Raw genomic sequence first — 18,498 nt, forward strand, 5'->3', positions numbered from 1 at the left:
GAGTATGGAAAACAAACCTCGGCACCTTGGGCTGATTGCTCGGGATCCCCTGTGCCTCGCTATACTGTCGTCTCTTTTTCTCAGTTCCTTTGCTTCCCCGGGTCCCTGAGTCTCAGAGGTTGACAAATGTGTAGACTGCTCTAGGTAGCATTGACATCTTCACAATATTTGTTCTTCCAATCCATGAGCATGGAACGTTTTTCCATTTGTTTGTGTCTTCCTCAATTTCTTTCATGAGTATTTTATAGTTTTCTGAGTACAGATTCTTTGCCTCTTTGGTTAGATTTATTCTTAGGTATCTTATGGTTTTGGGTCCAATTGTAAATGGGATCAACTCCTTAATTTCTCTTTCACTGTCTTGTTGTTGGTGTATAGGAATGCCACTGATTTCTGTGCATTGATTTTATATCCTGCCACTTTACTGAATTCCTCTATGAGTTCTAGCAGTTTTGGGGTGGAGTCTTTTGGGTTTTCCACATAAAGTATCATATCATCTGCAAACAGTGAGAGTTTGACTTCTTCTTTGCCGATTTGGATGCCTTTGATTTCTTTTTGTTGTCTGATTGCTGTGGCTAGGACTTCTAATACTATGTTGAATAGCAGTGATGATAGTGGACATCCCTGCCGTGTTCCTGACCTTAGGGAGAAAGCTCAGTTTTTCCCCATTGAGAATGATATTCGCTGTGGGTTTTTCATAGATGGCTTTTATGATATTGAGGTATGTACCCTCTATCCCTATACTCTGAAGAGTTTTGATCAAAAAAGGATGCTGTACTTTGTCAAATGTTTTTTATGCATCTATTGAGAGGATCATATGGTTCTTGTTATTTCTTTTATTAATGTATTGTATCACATTGATTGATTTGCAGATGTTGAACCAACCTTGCAGCCCGGGGATAAATCCCACTTGATCGTGGTGAATAATCCTTTTAATGTACTGTTGGATCCTACTGGCTAGTATTTTGGTGAGAATTTTTGCATCCATGTTCATCAAGGATATTGGTCTGTAATTCTCCTTTTTGATGGGGTCTTTGGTTTGGGGATCAAGGTAATGCTGGCCTCATAAAATGAGTTTGGAAGTTTACCTTCCATTTCTATTTTTTGGAACAGTTTCAGAAGAATAGGGATTAATTCTTCTTTAAATGTTTGGTAGAATTCCCCTGGGAAACCATCTGGCCCTGGGCTTTGGTTTTTTGGGAGATTTTTGATGACTGCTTCAATTTCCTTAGTGGTTATAGGTCTGTTCAGGTTTTTTATTTCTTCCTGGTTCAGTTTTGGTAGTTTATACATCTCTAGGAATGCATCCATTTCTTCCAGATTATCTAATTTGCTGGCATGTAGTTGCTCATAATATGTTCTTATAATTGTTTGTATTTCTTTGGTGTTGGTTGTGATCTCTCCTCTTTCACTTATGATTTTATTTATTTGGGTCCTTTCTCTTTTCTTTTTGATCAGTCTGGCCAGGGGTTTATCAGTCTTCTTAATTCTTTCAAAGAACCAGCTCCTAGTTTCACTGATGTGTTCTACTGTTCTTTTGGTTTATATTTCATTGATTTCTGCTCTGATCTTTATTATTTCTCTTCTCCTGCTGGGTTTAGGCTTCATTTGCTGTTCTTTCACCAGCTCCTTTAGGTGAAGGGTTAGGTTGTGTATTTGAGACCTTTCTTGTTTCTTGAGAAAGGCTTGTCTTGCTATATACTTTCCTCTTAGGACTGCCTTTGCTGCATCCCAAAGATTTTGAACAGTTGTGTTTTCATTTTCATTGGTTTCATTGAATTTTTTTAATTCTTCTTTAATTTCCCGATTGACCCATTCATTCTTTAGTAGGATGCTCTTTAGCCTCCATGTATTTGAGTTCTTTCCAACTTTAGTCTTGTGATTGAACTCTAGTTTTAAAGCACTGTGGTCTGAAAATGTGCAGGGAATGATCCCAATCTTTTGGTACCATTGAGCTGATTTGTGACCTAGGATGTGATCTATTCTGGAGAATGTTCCATGGGCACTAGAGAAGAATGTGTATTCCGTTGCTTTAGGATGGAATGTTCTGAATATATCTGTGAAGTCCATTTGGTCCAGTGTGTCATTTAAAGTCTTTATTTCCTTGTTGATCTTTTGCTTAGATGATCTGTCCATTTCAGTGAGGGGGGGTATTAAAGTCCCCCACTATTATTGTATTGTTGTCGATGTGTTTCTTTGCTTTTGTTATCAATTGCCTTATATACTTGCCTGCTCCCGTGTTAGGGGCATAGATATTTACAATTGTTAGATCTTGTTGTTGGATAGACCCTTTAAGTAGGATATAGTGTCCTTCCTTATCTCTTATTACAGTCTTTGTTTTAAAATCTAATTTGTCTGATATAAGGATTGCCACCCCAGCTTTCCTTTGGTGTCCATTAGCATGGTAAATCGTTTTCCACCCCCTCACTTTCAACCTGGGGGTGTCTTTGGGTCTAAAATGAGTCTCTTGCAGACAGCATATTGATGGGTCTTGTTTTTTTATCCGATCTGATACCCTGTGTCTTTTGTTTGGGGCATTTAGCCCATTTACATTCAGGGTAACAATTGAAAGATATGAATTTAGTGCCATAGTATTGCCTGTAAGGTGACTGTTACTGTGTATTGTCTCTATTTCTTTCTGGTCTGTGTTACTTTTAGGCTCACTCTTTGCTTAGAGGACCCTTTTCAATATTTCTTGTAAGGCTGGTTTCGTGTTTGCAAATTCCTTTAGTTTTTGTTTGTCCTGGAAGCTTTTTATCTCTCTTTCTATTTTCAATGACAGCCTAGCTGGATATAGTTTTCTTGGCTGCATATTTTTCTCATTTAGTGCTCTGAATATATCATGCCCGTCCTTTCTGGCCTGCCAGGTCTCTGTGGATAGGTCTGTTGCCAATCTAATGTTTCTACCATTGTAGGTTATAGATCTCTTGTCCCAAGCTGCTTTCAGGATTTTCTCTTTGTCTCTGAGACTCGTAAGTTTTACTGTTAGATGTCGGGGTGTTGACCTATTTTTATTGATTTTGAGAGGGGTTCTCTGTGCCTCCTGAATTTTGAGTTTCCTTCCCCACATTAGGGAAGTTCTCTGCTATAATTTGCTCCAATATACCTTCTGCCCGTCTCTCTCTTTCTTCTTCTGGGATCCCAAATATTCTAATATTGTTTTGTCTTATGGTATCACTTATCTCTTGAATTCTGCCCTCGTGATCCAGTAGTTGTTTATCTCTCTTTTTCAGCTTCTTTATTTTCCATCATTTGGTCTTCTATTTCACTAATTGTGTCTTCTGCCTCATTTATCCTAGCAGTTAGAGCCTCCATTTTTTATTGTACCTCAATAATAGCCTTTTTGGTTTCGACTTGGTTAGATTTTAGTTCTTTTATTTCTCCAGAAAGGGTTTCTCTAATATCTTCCATGCTTTTTTCAAGCCCAGCTAGTATCTTTAAAATCGTCATTCTGAACTCTAGTTCTGACATCTTACTAATGTCCGTATTATTACTTATATTATTACGTATAATTACTAATGTCAGTACTGCCTCTTGTTCTTTTTTTTTTGAGGTGATTTTTTCTGTCTTGTCATTTTGTCCAGAGGAGAATAGATGAATGAGAACAAAATGCTAACAGGGTAATAACATCCCCAGAAAATATATACTAAATGAATCAGAAGAGACCTGAAGCCAGGGAAAAGAAAGGGAAAGAAAGAAAAAAGAAAAAAAACCCGAAAAAGGTAAAGATAAAAACAAACAAACACAAAAACAAGAAAACAGAATATGATCAAATATGATCAGGCTGGTGCACAGATCAGTGCCACACACCAAATTTTGGGTGTATTTTGGTCTGTTAGAAGAAAGTGCCTCCCAAAATTTTAAAGAAAGAAAAACTTATATATGTATAAAAATAAGGGTTAATATGATGAAGGGATGGAATATGACTGTAAAGATGAAAAATTATAAAAGATTTTATAAAAGGAATTGATAAGAAGTTGGTTGAAAAAAGAAAGAAGAAGTTTTTTTTTTTTTTAAAAAGGAGAGAATGTGATCAGGCAGGAGACTAGAACAAAGCCATACACTAGACATTTAGGGTATATTTTGGTCTGTTAGAAGAAACTGTATCCCAAAATTTTAGAGAGAGAACAACTTATATATACATATATACTAAAAATAAGGGTAACTACTATGAAGGGATAGAATATGACTCTAAAAATGAAAAATAAAAAAGATTTTTTAAAAAAGGGATTGATAAGATGTTGGTTGAAAAAGGGAAAAAGAAAAATTAAAAAAAAAGAAAAAGAAATATAAAAAAATTAACTTTGAAAGACTAAAGAATCATGGGGGAAAAGCCATGAATTCTATGTGCAGTAGTCCCCTAGTGCTGGAATTCTGCCATTCTCATTGATCGGTAAACTTGATCTTGGCTGGCTGTTCTTGCTGATCTTCTGGGGGAGGGGCCTGTTGCCATGGTTCCCAAATGTCTTTGCCGGAGACGGAATTGCCCCGCCCTTGCCAGGCCGGGCTAAATAATCTGCTTGGGTTTGCTCTCGGGAGCTTTTGTTCCCTGCAAACTTTCTGTACAGCTTTGGAGGACGAGAGTGAAAATGACGGCCTCCCATTCTCCACCCCGGAGGGGCCGAGAACTTGGGGCCCCGCTCCTCAGTGCGCCCCCAGAGAAAAGCAGTCAGTCACTCCCATCTCCCGGTCTCTGGCCGCACTCCGTGCTCACCCGGCCTGTGACTGAGCATTTCTGTCTCTGGCACCCGGCGCTGTGTGGAGTCTCCAAACCCAGCAGATCCCTGTGGTGCGCTCCCGCGCCACTCCTCCCAGGGGAGGAAGGGGAGTCTCCCTGGATCTACCTCTTGTTGGGTCCCTGCTGGAAGAGCAGTGGCCCGACTGTGCCGTGGATCACGGTTTATGGCAACCCCGAGCTGAGAGCCCACGCCTCGGCTCCGTCTCTGCAGCCGGCTTCCCCGCTCTGATACCTGGGAGCTCTGCCACACTCAGGCACCCCCGGTCTTTCTGTGACTCCGAGGGGCCTGAGACCACACTGTCCCATGAGGGTTCCACCCCCCGCTTAGCCACTGGAGCGACGTCCCTCAGTGGAGCCGACTTCCAAAAGTTCCAATTTTGTGCTCTGCGGCTCTATCACTTGCCAGTAGTGGCTGAAGGAGGCCCTCTCCCTGCCATCTATCCTCCCGAATATCGCCTCAGATTCACTTCTCCGGACGTCCTACCTTCCAGAAAGTGGTCGCTTTTCTGTTCAGAGAGTTGCTGCTATTCTTTTCTTCAATCTCCTGTTGAGTTCATAGGTGTTCAGAATGGTTTGATCCCTGTCTAGCTGAATTCCTGGGACCAGACGAAATTTAGGTCTCCTACTGCTCCGCCATCTTGCTCCTCCCCCCTGTAATTGGTAATTTGGTAATGACACTGAATACTTTTCATGTGTGTATTTGCCATCCATATAGCTTCTTTAGTGAAATGTCTGTTCAAATTTTTCCCTTTTGTTAATTGGGGTATCTTTTTATTATTGATTTGTATAAATTGTTATATACTTTGGAAGTGAGTCAGTTGTCAGATATATGTATTGTATTTTCTGTCTATACATTTCCTTTTAAATATTTATTGAAATACTTTGACTTATGGAAAAGTTGCAAAAATAGTCCAAAGAATTTACAGGTAGTCTTCATCCACACCCATAAATGTTAACAGTTTTACCATTTACCATTTTTATTTTGTCTCTAACACACACACGCACACACATGCACACACAATAATTTTTTTCTGGACCATTTGAGACTGAGTGACAGGAATGATGCTCCTTTATCTCTAATACTTCAATGAGGATTTTCTAGATACAAAGGTGCCCTCTTAGCCATAGTACGATGATCAAAATCAGTAAATTAACACTGACACACAATTATCTATCTACAGATCTTGTTCAAAATTTATCATTTGTCTCACAATATCCATTATAGAAAAAGAAAAAGAATTGCTAGAGTCAAGGATCCAAACCAAGATCACATTGCATGTAGTTGTCATTAATCTTTAGTCTTCTTTAATCTGAAACAGTCCCCCAGTCTGCTTGTCTATTTATTTATGTATTGTCTTTCATGACCATGATGGTTTTGAAGAATTTACACCATTTATTTTGTCAATTTTATATCTTCATTTTCTTGATGGTATCTTTTGGTGAGGAGAAATATTTATTTTGACAGAGTATAATTTATTGGGGTTTCTTTATGGTTAGGGCCTTTTGGTCCTGAGAAAATTTTGCCTACCCCCCACATCATGAAAATATTCCCCCTTTTTGTTCCTGTGCATTATGGTGGTAGTTTTGTATTTAGATCTGTCTGTGGTTCATCTCAAATTAAATTTCCTGTGTGGACTGAGATAGCAATTGGGATTTGTACATATTCATACATACTCCAGTTGTTTCACCACCATTTCCAAAAAATGAATTTTCTTTCTCAACTGAGTTGCCATGGCACCTTTATTAATCAATTGACTGTATGTACATGGGGTTTTTTTCCCTGGTATTTCTGCTTTGTCCCACTAGCCTGTTTTTATGCCAGTACCACACTGTTTTAATTGTTGTAGCTTTATCCTAAGTCTTGAGAGGTAATATAAATCCTCCAACTTTATTCTTTTTCAAGATTATTATGTCTAATCTAGATTCTTTGGATTTCCATAAAATTTTAGATTCTGATTTCTTTAAAATAAAGCCTGTTGGGATTTTGATTGGGATTTCATGAAATTTATAAATCGATTTTGTAAGAAAAATCTACAAATTATTAAGATTTCATGCACCTGGGTGGCTCAGTCAGTTAAGCATCAGGTCATGATCCCAGGGTTTTGGGATCGAGTCCCACATCAGGCTCCCTACTCAGCGGGGAGTCTTCTTCTCCTTCTGCCCCTTCCCTCACTTGTAGGCTCTCTCTCAAAAATAAATAAATAAAATCTTCAAAAAAATTATTGAGATTTCATAAGAGTATACCATAATATAGTGTATCTTTACATTTATTTAGGTCTTTAATTTTTCTTAGCGATGTTTCACAAGTCTTACACATAGTGTTAGATTTATTCTTAAGTAATTAGGTCTATGATGCTATTGTAAATAGTATTTTTTAAATTTTATTTTCTGTTTTTTTGTTGCTAGAATATATGGAAATACAGTTGAATTTTTGTATATTTTGCATCCTGCAATCTTATTAAATTTACTTATTCTAATATTTTTTGTAGATTAAATAGGGTTTTCTACCATCATGCTGTCTTTGAATAGTGACAGTTATCTTCTTCTCAACTTTATGCCATTTGTTTCATTTCTTCTTTTCCTGTGTTGTACTGGCTACGACCTGCAGTACAATGTTGAATAGAAGTGCTAAAACTGAACATCTTTGCCTTATTCCTGATCTCAGATTTCAAATTAAGCATATTATTAACTGTAAGCTTTTCTAACATGACTTTTATCAACGTGAGGAAGTTCCCTTCTATTTCTGATTTGCTGAGTCTTTCCTCCCCCTCTTCTTTCCTTCCTTTTTTCTTTCTTTCTCCCTGCCTTTCTGCCTTGCTGCCTTCCTGCATGCCTTCCTTCTTTCCTCCCTCCCTTCCACATGAATGAGTGTTGAATTTTGTGACATTAACCATATGTCCTGAAAGTCTAAAATACTTACTATCCAGCCCTTTAAGAAAAAGTTTCTGACCTCTTCTCTAGATAAAAATATAAAAGATACGCTGGTTCATAGTATATATATCAGTGTGGATCTAATCGAGAGAGAAGCCACATAATAATTTAAATAGGAGATTAATATGAAGATTATTAAACATAAGATGTAGGAGAATCTACATGGCACTACAGGCTGAAGGAGAGTAACCAAGGAAGGACAAACTTGGGAGGGGGATCTCCCCTCCCCAAGGCTCGCATTTAGACCTTGTTGGAGCTGGCATCATTACAGTGAAATGGATGGCAGGGAAGTCCACTGGTTTGCACAGGCCTGAACTGACCTGCAGTTCCTGGGCCAGCAGGAAGCAATCTCCAGAATGCAGGCAGGGTGAGCCACGACCAGTGGCTGACCACACAGGAGTACAGAGAAAGTGGGAGCACCAGTGTGAGTAGGAGCTTGGAGCTGTGGTGCTTGTGTCAGGAGGGTTGTGGCACCAGAGTGTCCTAAGAATCAAACCTGGGATATGTGGGGCTAGGGAAGCAGAGGGAGATGGAACCCAGTGCAGATAGGAGGGCTGCACGAGGGTGACCACCAGGTCAGGCTGGGGCTGGGACACCATCAAGGAACTGTGTGTTCTGGGCATGTGGCTGAAGCAGAGCACCACTGGACATTCTCACATGTTCACTTGGTCGTGCAGCCACCAGAAATGACAGTATAGTCCCCTCCTGTTTCAGTGTTGCTCCAGCATCCTCTACTGAGAAAGCTTAATATCATGCTCACTGTAAAGAAATGCTTAAAATAGTTCTGTGGAGTAGTTACTGAAGGGTAGATTTGGAGCTGAGAGGTGATGAATTGGTAACATAGTGTTGTTGAAGAGTGGAGTATCCTACAAGTATTGGACCCACCCAATATGCCATTAGACATTCCTGAAATAAAAGTGACGAGTAGGTACCTTCTTGTATCAGATGAGGAATCTGAGTCTCGCATTAAATTAATTGCTCAAAGTTAGAGATTTTAGGTAAAATTGTCTAGACCAATCGTATTAAAGAGTTAAGAATGGAACCATCAAAAAAGAGTAGACATCATATATGTAGGGAGATTATGCATTCTAGGCTTTCAATGAATTGAAATGGGAAATGTTTGCATTTAGACATTTCTAGAATAAATATTATCATATTACCATAACTCAAATAAAAGTCAAGCAGACTGGGGAAAATATTTTCATCAAATAAACCAGGGGAAAGTCTCTGTCAGTGTTGCACAAAAAGCTCATGAAAATTGAAAGGAAAAATATCAACTTTAATGTAAATAGGCCAAGGACATGAATAGATGATTCACAAAGAGGAGACACAAGTAGCAAACAGACATAAGAAAACGTTCAACTTTACTACCTCTTATTAAGATGCAAATTAAAACTCTAATGGGGTACAATTTTTGCATGAAATTTGAAAAACAAAATAGAATGTTGCTGAAAAAACTGGTGGAAATGGGAAATGATTGATAGCAATAGAAATTGCTAAAACTTTTCTTGAATTTAGATGCTTATATCTCTGGAATATATTCTGGGAATATAACCTAAGAAAATAGTTACAAAAAATAGGAAAAGGTATTTCCTGGCAATCAGCTAAAGGATTGAAAAATGGGAAATAATTTAAATGTACATGAGAAGGTCAATAACTGTGTAAATCATTCTATTAATTATGTAATTCATTTGGCCATGATCATGACCAGTGATAAATAATTTGGACATTGACCAAAAATCACTGGAAACTAACACAGCAAGATAAGCTATTTCTCAAGATATGACACCTAATTAAAAATAGAATAACCAAATTGTATTTACATATTAGTATCACTGTGAAAGAGAATGATGTGTATGTGAAGAAAAACTAGAACATAACATAAAATGTAAAATTAATTTATTGACTTGATTTTAAAGTTCTATTATTAATATAATTTTGCTGGGCAACACTTCTTTAAAATGTGGCAACCAAAATGAAAATAATCCAGGTATGCTGAAAAGAGAATAGCTGAGCAAGACTCACCTCTTTTCTACGTGATATACTTCTATCAAGTCAGCATTATTTGTCTTGAGCTTTTTGCCAGGTTTTGTGGAGACATGTCATCCTGAGGCTTCACATCATACTGAATGAGGTCTGCTAAGCAATGCCTCTTCTCTCTGTACTGGGGTGGCTGATTATTTTGGACCCTTAAAAGGACCCTTTTGGACCCTGGTACAGAATCTTACATTTGTTCCTTTTAGATTTTTCTTGGTCTGTATATTCAGCCCATCATTAAAAGCTCTCAAGATTTTTTGGATCCTGATTTACATTCCTCATTTGCTCTACTTCCTGACTGCATGTTAGCTATACATCCTATCCATATTAAAATATACAGAAGACTCCATCTGTTTACCCAAGGCCTTGATGAAAATGTTGACCTGAGCATCAATGAATCCCAGGGCACGTCCCATCTACTAATGAGCACCTCTGATGACATTCATGATCCAGGACACATTTGCCAGCTTTAACAATTAGAAAAGGTGATTGTCCTTTTTTTTTTAATTAAAGATTTTATTTATTTGACACACAGAGAGAGACAGTGAGAGAGGGAACACAAGCAGGGGGAGTGGGAGAGAGAGAAGCAGGCTCTCCGCCAAGCCGGGAGCCTGATGCGGGGCTCAATCCCAGGACCCTGGGATCATGACCTGAGCCGAAGGCAGACGCTTAACAACTGAGCCACCCAGGCGCCCCAAGGTGATTGTCCTTTATAGGTGGAAAACGAAGGCTTTAGGCTTAGAGGAAAGTTCAGGTGATTCTCCTGGTTCAGGACCAGGCTTTGTTGTGATAGGGACTGAGTTTGCCCTGGGTGTTCAACATCTATCACCTGGACCTTTGCCCCTGTCAAGTCTACATGCCCCAGCTGTGGCATCCGTGCTATCGTACCATCATACCCTTACTGGTCTCCAGGGTCATCAAATGCTTCCCTCAGTCCCATGCTCCTGGAGTTATTTGCATTTTAAAAGGGATCAAAGTTTCACCTGGCTGGCTAGGTGGGTGGAACTTGGGACTCTTGATCTTGGGGTAGTGAGTTCAAGCTTCACATTGGGCATAGAGATTACTTAAAAACAGTAACAACCACAACAACATAGTAAAAGGGATCAAAGTTTGAAAATAAAAGATGAAGTTCTGAAGGTGGAATTCCAGTCATTGACGGTCAGATAGAGATTTGATTGGTCAGAACGAGTGGCTTCTGCCTCTTCTGGGACAACCTCTGAGGCTCCAAAGCCTCACCTGACTTTCTCAGAGAGAGGAAGGAGACTCGACTGCCTGCAAGGCTGACCTGAAAGGACATCTTCAGGGGACAAAGTAGATTAGATCCCAGGGCACCACAGTCCTCCTTAGGCTCTTAATGATATTTGGATAGAATTTACAACTCTTCAAATCTCATTAATTCAACTTGATTTTCCTTCTATTTTGCCAACTTCCAGGTAGGTGAGGGAAATAGACTATCATCTTCATTGCCTGAAAAGCAGGCAAAGTGGCCTTAAAAACTGAAAACAACTGCTTCTCCCACCTTGGGGCCTTTTCCCTCTGATGACTTTGCACTGACTGAGAGAATTCCTGCTGGGGAAATTGATGTATCATTGCTTCTCATGCGAACCTCACCTACCTCTGAATAAATATTCTATTTCCCAAAATCCATTCCTACAAATTGCCTTATCATTTGGAAGGATCTAAACCATCTGCCAGAGCAAGCCCACGTTCTCCCCCTTACTGATAACTAGGCTTATCTGTTTGCATTTCTACTTATCATCTGCTAGTCTGGCTTATCTCCTTATCAGATTGTGTGTTCTTTAACACACTGGACACCATATGGCCCCCAGCAGACGTGGCTGCATTGTTGCCCACCTATGGGCACAATTTATGTGCTTTTCAAGCCTAGTCTATAAATATCAGGTCCCCGGTACATCTGAAATTTGTTTGGACTGGGCAGATTTTACACAATTCAAGTAGGAAAAACTAAAATGTATAATATGCACCCAGAATAAATAATAAATTGTATATTTACACAGCAAACCTGAAAGAACCATAGCTAGAAGTAATATCACTGAATCTTAATATTGGGGGGAAAAAGCAAATCCAGACTACATAGACCATAATCATACTTTTTCTAAAATTTAAAAACAATTAAAACTACATCTTATTGGGGAGTCCCCTAAGCCACACCTGTTCATGCTCATGCTTGAATTCAATCCCTCTGGGCACAGCTAGTATTTATCCTTTATTTTTCTGGCAATGAAATCACAGGCAGGTAGAACTGGTCTCACCAGGTTCCCCAGGTCCAGTCTTCCTCAGGTCCTGATGACTGGGTGCCACTCTTTCCCACACAGACCCCTATTCATTTCCTTAGTGAATACTGACTGAGGCTGAAGCAACCTAGGATTCACCTGGTCCTCCCTCACCCTGATATCGCCTGCCCAGTTGGAATTAGGAAATGGTGCCTTCTCCATAGTTCCCTCCCCCTGCGGTCTCCCTAATCTGGCACAAGGCTTTGGGTTTCTGAGAATCCCTCTCCTGGGTCTCTTGGTCCCATGGACCTCTTAAGAAACCCACTAACTCATCTGGGATTGCTTGGTGCTGACTGTATCCTGCATCTTGACAAAGGATTGCTGTCCCTTCCATGCTGTGCCATATACACCTGGTTGTACCTCGGATGAAACCTGAGCAATAGGACAGATCCCCAGAGGCCACCCCACTCAGTGAATCTTTGGCCAAATCTGGACCCTCTTTCCTGACAGCACAGAATCTTGCTACTGGTTGACTTTTGCAGGCAAATTCACAAATATATCCCCTCCACGTTCTTTCTGCTTATTTTTAGTCTCAGTTTATCTGTACCTTTCAGGTATGGAAAATTATTCAGTAATAACTACTGTCACACACATCATTTCCTAAGGGCCAATTATGTGCCCAATCCTGCCATGGATGCTCTACCTCATTTTGTCAGATTCAGTGCACTTCTCCATTTCATTTTATAAGTTAATTTTGTAAGGTCTTGTTTCCGTGCCCCCCCCCCTCAGATTTTAGGAATGGTCTGCATTTTAAAAACAAAGTCCAAAGGGATTTTTCACTTTCAGGATTATGTGTTAAAATTGTCTTATGGTAACTACTTCTTTCTCCAAATCAGTATTTAAGATTCTTTTGAAGCTCTGAAATGCTTCTGGACAACAAATGACAACCATCTGCTTCCAATCTTCCCTTCCTTTCCTACAAGAAACAGCTTTAACTTGTAGTGTAAATTACTGGGATTAGAGAAAATAAAGTATTTCCTGACAATGAGGACTGTAAAAAAAAATTGCACAAGGTAACTGATGTATGCATGCTGGAAAGTCTCTGGATTAAGGATACTAAAGGTCTTGATGAAACATAGTCTCATGAATTATATTTTCTCGTGTTAAATTCACTTCAGATTTCTCCCAGAAACCCAAATAATAAAACAAGAACTCTCCTCTCCTCCAACTTCTCTGGCTTCAACTTTGTTTGGTTGATTCACCACTTCCACTTATTTGCTTTCCCACTACCAGAATCCCTTGAATCTGAACAATTCCCACTACCAGAATCCCTTGAATTTGAACAATTAAGCTTGACTTTTCCTTGGGGAGAATTTTTCTGGGTTTTGCTTTCCTTCCTTAAGGTAGGGTGTGTGTGTGTGTGTGTGTGTGTGTGTGTGTGTGTGTGTGATTCTAATTCTTTATTTCTCCAGTGAATAATATACACTTGATCTCTCCAAGTGTTGCATGAACTCAAGAATTTAAGCCTTCTAAAGACAATCTGCTCCATGAACAGACAATTTAATAGCTATGTTCAGGAAATACCATGAGCTCCAAGTCCTGTCATTTTCAGACTCCTGTGGGATCTGCTCCTGCTGTTTCTTTCCATAAGGGTGTTAGCCAAAAGGCTTCCAGACCTCGTCCCAGACAAGACGGCTGGATTCCTCCTTGGGACCTGCTCCTGCAATCCAGAACCAAAGAGTGAGGGGGAGGTGAGTTTATGTTTTCATCCTTGATGGAGAGGTGTGTCCTTAGATATATGGTTTCTGTGGGGAAAGTGAGTCCGGAGAAATGTGGAGGCTTTGTTAAGTTATTTTCTCCAAAAGGGGTTTAAGTTCCTTTGGCTGGATTGGTGGGTTTTAATGTTTAGATCAGGGAATCTGGTGGTGTCTGTTGTGGCAGAAGGAAACAAATCTCTGCAAGGAGAATACACAATATCCCTAAGAGAGATTTATTTCTAAAACCCTCCCTAAGATTGCAAACGAGTTAAAAGGGCAATATATTCCCACCTTTAAACTTCAGACTCCCAGATCTGCGTAGTGTCCTCATCCAGTGTGAATTACGTTACTGGTAAAACATCCCAGGAAAGAGTCCAACGTGGCGGCTCCGGGTTAGGAGAGAGTCCAGAGTTGACAGGCAGACTTTCCTGTTTTGTTGCTCTTGGCTTGCCCCCTTTTCCCTCAGAAAGGTTGCTGATACGAATGGGCGGCTTCTGCCTCTTCCGGGACCTCCTTTGAGACTCCAGAGCCTCACCTGACTTTTCCAGAGAGAGACAGAGAGGGAGGCAACAGACTCCTTCCGCCCTCCGCAGAGGACAGTCCTGGGGCCGGAGAGTTGGGGAGGGAGTGAGACCAGAGCTGTTGCCCAGAACCCGGAGGGAGGAGGAGACGCTTTGCCAAACGGAGGCGCGTCGCAGAGAACTCAAACTTTGGCGGGTAAGGATTATAAGGGCTCTTGGGCTGGAAGTTCTTGGGGCGCTGGGAGATGTACTGGGTCGTTGATTCCATCCAGACAAGAGGTGGATTAAAGAAGTCCGCGCAGGGCAGTGGGGCGGCGAAGCACTAATGCGGGCGTGGCGCTGTCCGCAATCCCCGGTGCTGAAACGGGCCACGTCTTGACGAGAAAGAGGCGAAGCAAGGGCCCGCTCCGGCATCTGTTCCTATCCCCGGCACACACACACCCCTCCAGCTGCGATCACAGGACAAAGCCGGCCCCTGTGCCCAAGTCCATCGCACCCCTTATAGTCCCGTCCGGCAACCGCGCAGGGCCGAGCCGGGCTGAGCCGTCGGGACAGGAGGCAGAAGGAGTTGGACTGGCTCCCACTGGGGACAGGTAGGGGGTCTGGGCGCGACACCACCCCGGCAACACCTCCCTAAGACACCCCTAACCCAGAGGCCGGGCTACACATCTCCATGGCCGCCCGTCCTGCAAGAGGCTCTTTGGCCATCTCATTTCTGTGGCTTCAGGTCAGGGACGAGCAGAGTCTCCGGGAATCCATGCCGCGCGCGCGTGGGGAAGTTGTGTCCGCGGTTTGGAAGCAGCAGGAGCTAGGGAGATCAGCGGACCAGGTTAAAGGACTGCCTCTGCTAGACCCTACTCAGCGTTGGGGATCCAGAGACAGGTGGGCTGAGGAGGTAAAGAGTTCAAATTATTTAGGGAAGTGAGCAATCACAATTTCTCCTTCTCCTTCTCCTCCTTCTCCTTCTCCTTTCTTTAATGATAAAAATCATAATCCGTGATCTTGGCCATTCTGGGCCTCAGGTCTTAGTGCTTAGGCATTGAGGAGAAGGGCAGCAGGCCCTTTGATCCCTTGCAATCCCCTAACCCGATAATCATACAGGCTTTCTGTCCTCGTCCTCAGGCTTTTCTCCCAAGCTCAGCTCCCACCTCCACTCACTATTCCCAAGGGGTCTGGTCGAGCCTTTCCTCACACTCTGGCTGTCCCGGGATTCTGTCTCGGGAGTCCCCAACAAGAGCTGGGGCTGGGTGACTGGGGAGATGAAAGGTTGTTTCATTTTTCTCCCCTTGTGATTCCTCAATTCACAACTGCCCTACTTTATGCAGTTGCTGAGATTTTAAACTTTGTCATTCTAAAGCGGGTATCTCCAGCTAGACAAGAAATGTGGCCAAGGATGAAGGGAGGGAAGAGCAGAAAGCACCTGAAGCCTGCCCCTGGACCTCTGTCCATGGGTCTGGTGCCTCCAACAAGCAATTTGCTTGCTCAGGACTCCCTCGCAAGCTCTGCAACCTCTCGCCTGGAAACCAGAGAGCACTACAGTGGACGATCCTCTCCAAATCTTCCAGAGGGCAAACTGGGGTTGGCATGGTCCTTTTTACCCCAAACTACTGGGCAGTGGTGCTCCCACCTGGGTTTGTGCTGTCCAGACCCCTAATTTTTTTCTATGGACCGTCCACCAGCACTGCCCCCCCCGCCTCCCGTGTGAGACACACACACACACACTTTCCTTCATAAAACACAGTAATAATATAATTGTCTGGGAACAAAGTCACATATTCCCTCGGTGAGAAATCACTGGAAGGGGCGGTAAAAAGTTGGGCAATGAGAGGGGAGGTGACTACTATTGCTGTCGCTCTCCATGCCAGGTCTTGTATGCCAAAGTCTTGGATTCTTGGAAATTCTTCCAGGCCAGGGAACCCAGCTGGGATTTCATTGAGCTGGTGGGAGCTCCTTTGGTAGGGTGGGAGCGGGGAAGACACAAACTGTCCTTACTTCACATGAATGCCCAAGCACCCGCACTTTTCCTCTTCAGCCTCTGTTCATCCATAAATGGGGTCCTTGCTGGGCGCGAGATGCCAGGAGAGGTTGAATGGCTGCTCTGTGGGTAACTGACTGGTCAGAGCAAGATCTCAATCGCTTTAGCTGGGACTTTGGCCAGGACTGCATGTGCCCCGTGTCTTTGATGTACCCATTTTTATGCCTTTTCTGTCCTCATTCACTATCTGCCAGCGGTTGCTGCCTCTGGTTAATAATGGGGTTGCCATGGTAACCAATCTCCTGTCGCCATGGTACCCAGGAGGTAAACAGTTAGAAGCTGCAGAGGCTCTTTGCTAGCTCCCCCAGATTGTGCACAGGCTTCGGATTTCCTAGGGGAGTGGGGGAGGGATGACAATGACCAGGCTCTGTGAACAGCATCCCCCCACCACACACACACCCTGCCTAGAGCCCTCTTCACCTGAAACCTTCTCTGATCCCTGCCAACCACTGTGCCCTCCAGGTTCAGATGGGTCAAGCTTTTATTTTCCATCCCCAATTGCATACACTGAGGTCAAGGGGTAAATACTTTTTCCTCTGACCTAATTAATATTAGGTGAACACTAACTACTCCTAAGTACAAATCAAAAGGCTAAGTCCAGTGGGAGACAGAATTAATTAAACAAACACAGTCCATTCTCTCTGACCTCACAGTGTTGCGTGATTGACAAGCCCTTATATTTCCTGTCAGCTGGGCTCTGCTCTGGGGTGAAATAGAGGTAATGATAGTGCTCTGAGAGTAGAGAGAGTTGGGAGTGACTGACTCCCAGAGGAGGTCATACTCTAGTTGAAACTTGAAGGATGGCAGGAATTTCAACTGGAGAGAAAGAGGAAAAATCTCTCTCTAGACAGACTAGTGGGACCAAAGATGTGTAGAGCAGTCAGGAGAGGATAGATCCTACTCTGGTAGACTTGGAACCTCTCAGGGTCTAGCCCATCCATCACTTATGCAACATCTGAGGTTTGGAGGAACTGGGGGACCCTGCATCATGGGAGGAGTCCACTGGCCAGAGCCTGTTATTCAGCCCTCACCTGGCCTGGAAGGGAGACTGAGAAATACAGGAAGTCCATGTATGGTGAGATCTCACCATGGTGAGATTTAATGAGTCTGTCAATAGGAGGGACAAGAAAATTTGCGACACCCTTAAGGAAAGCATGAGTAATTTGGTTTAAATGGAGCTTTCCCTTTTAGGCTGATATGATCCAGGTTATGAAAAGTCTTGAATGTCAGGCTAAGACTGCATGATGGAGAAAATAGGCGACCTCTGAAAGTTTCTGAGTTAAATGATTCAAACTACCTTTTAGAAAGACCCTGGTGTTAGTGCAGAAGACGCATTCATTCATTCATTCATTCATTCATTCCACACTCCCTGAGCACCTCCTAAGTGCCAAGCCTTGGATGCATTAAAGAGGTGAGGCAATTATTTCAAAAATACTGGGGAGGGAGGCCAGGACTCCCACCCTCACTCCATTTCTGAATTAATGAATGAATGATGGAAGGGGAAAGAGAGGACAGATAGTTGGTGGTGTAACTAAGAGGACTTGGGGATTTTGGATCTGGGAAAGTGAGGGAGAAATAGGAGTAGAGGCTCATGCTGGGTGATCAGTTAGCTTGGTGTTCATGATGTTAACCAAGACAGGGCCGCCATTGGGGTGCTGCCAGTCTGGATAGTTTTGTACCAGTGATGCTCTTTGCTGCCTATGCTGCATCCTCACACATTGCACCCTGGACCTCATCAAGCCCACACAGCACTTCGTTTGCTCTCCTTTACAGGACTTCACACATTCCCTCTTGCATTTTAACAATGCAGTGTAGGGGTTAAACTCAAACAGGCTTTTGTTCCCTAGTTCTGCCACTGGGTGACTTTGAACAAGTTATTCAACCATTCTGAGTCTCAGTTTCTTCATGTGTAAATTGGAAGTAATAGTTATAATACCTGCTTCAGTGGGTTGTTAGGAGGAGTAAGTGAAGTAATTAGAGTGAATTCCTGAGCACAGCACCTGACACACCAAGTGCTCAAAATCAGATATGAACATCTTATTGCTTTTTGTAATGACAGTGCATTACTTTTATAATCACATCCCCAAGATTAATTTACAAAAAAGAACACTTTACCTCTGTGCCTGCAGCTAGGCTAGGTGAAACACATCTTTGGCTTGGGGAAGGAAGGAAGGTACCTTGCCTGGCCTTGTTGATCCTGGGTGTGTGTGTGTGTGTGTGTGTGTGTGTGTGTGTGTGTGTGTGTGTG

The 18,498-nt window shown here is 42.3% G+C and overlaps 1 protein-coding gene across 1 annotated transcript in view; it reads left to right on the top strand.

Moving 5' to 3' along the window:
* The first annotated feature begins 13,530 nt into the window (after positions 1-13,530).
* Positions 13,531-18,498, top strand: part of CNGA3 (cyclic nucleotide gated channel subunit alpha 3) — a 47,349-nt gene continuing 42,381 nt past the window's right edge. Inside the window, exons 1-2 of the mRNA XM_073897817.1 lie at positions 13,531-13,688; positions 14,161-14,411. The gene's annotated coding sequence lies outside the window, so the exon portion shown is untranslated. The remainder of the gene's footprint in view (positions 13,689-14,160; positions 14,412-18,498) is intronic.

This window comes from Callorhinus ursinus, unplaced genomic scaffold (assembly GCF_003265705.2).
Source record: "Callorhinus ursinus isolate GAN/ISIS: 27379988/994484 unplaced genomic scaffold, GSC_fseal_2.0 scaffold10, whole genome shotgun sequence".
NCBI classification, from domain to species: Eukaryota; Metazoa; Chordata; class Mammalia; order Carnivora; family Otariidae; genus Callorhinus; species Callorhinus ursinus.